This window comes from Corvus brachyrhynchos, unplaced genomic scaffold (genome assembly GCF_000691975.1).
Source record: "Corvus brachyrhynchos isolate BGI_N302 unplaced genomic scaffold, ASM69197v1 scaffold4302, whole genome shotgun sequence".
NCBI classification, from domain to species: domain Eukaryota; kingdom Metazoa; phylum Chordata; class Aves; order Passeriformes; family Corvidae; genus Corvus; species Corvus brachyrhynchos.
This window is the reverse complement of record NW_008236574.1, coordinates 1-1,064: the sequence shown is the minus strand read 5'-3', so window position 1 is coordinate 1,064 and position 1,064 is coordinate 1. Positions and strand designations below refer to the sequence as shown.

The following is a 1,064-nucleotide window of genomic DNA, read 5'->3' as shown; positions in this document are numbered from 1 at the left end:
CAGGTGCGACACAGGTGTGCTCAGGTGTGACGTGGACGTGGCAGACTCGTATTCAAGGGTGACGCAGGTGTCTGTAGTGTACCTAGACGTGACAGAGGTGCATCCAGGTGTGTCCAGCTGTGGCAGAGGTGCGAGGCAGGTGCATTTAGGACTTCCCAGGTGTGTTCAGGTGCAGCAGAGGTGTGTGCAGGTCTGATACGTGCGTGTCAGTGCGTCGCAGAGGTGTCACGGAGGTGTCACACAGGTGTCTGTAGTGGCCGTAAGTGTCACATAGGTGTCACACAGGTGTCACACAGGTGTCTGTAGTGGCTGTGTTACACAAGTGTCAGACGGGTGTCACACAGGTGTCGTTGGCTGGCTGTAAACATCGTTCAGGTGTCGGGGGTGTCGCACAGGTGTTAATGGGTGGCTGTAGGTGTCACGCAGGTGTTTGTAGTGGTTGTAGGTGTCACAGGTGTCACACAGATGTCACACATACGGTGGTGGGCGGCTGTAGGTGTCACACAGGTGTCACGCAGGTGTCTGTAGTGGCTGTGTTACACAGAGGCCACACAGGTGTCGGTGGCTGCCTGTAAGTGTCACGCAGGTGTCTGTAGGTGTCACACAGGTGTCATGGGTGTCACACAGGGGTCAGTGGGTGGTTGTAGACGTCCCGGGTGTCACACAGGTGTCACACAGATGCTGGTAAGCGGCTGTAGGTGTCACACAGGTGTCACACAGGTGTCACACAGATGGTGGTAAGCGGCTGTAGGTGTCACACAGGTGTCTGTAGTGGCTGTAGGTGTCACACAGGTGTCACACAGGTGCCACACAGATGCCGCTGGGTGGCTGTAGGTGTCACACAGGTGTCATATAGGTGTCTGTAGTGGTTGTAAGTGTTACGCAGATGCCACACAGGTGTCGGTGGGTGGCTGTAGGGGTCACACAGGTATCACACAGGTGCACGTGGTGCTTGTAAGTGTAGTACAGGTGTAGGCTGGTATCTGTGATGGCTGTAAGAGTCACACAGGTGTCTGTAGCGGTTGTAGGTGTCACAGGTGTCACACAGGTGTCGGTGGGCGGCC

The 1,064-nt window shown here is 55.9% G+C and overlaps 1 long non-coding RNA gene across 1 annotated transcript; it reads left to right on the top strand.

Annotated features, from left to right (window-relative positions):
- Nucleotides 1–207: 207 nt before the first annotated feature.
- Nucleotides 208–1,053, top strand: LOC108444737. Its single transcript, XR_001859398.1, has 3 exons — nt 208–296; nt 345–928; nt 1,010–1,053. It is a non-coding gene; the product is annotated as an uncharacterized LOC108444737 (long non-coding RNA).
- The last annotated feature ends 11 nt before the right edge of the window (nt 1,054–1,064 follow it).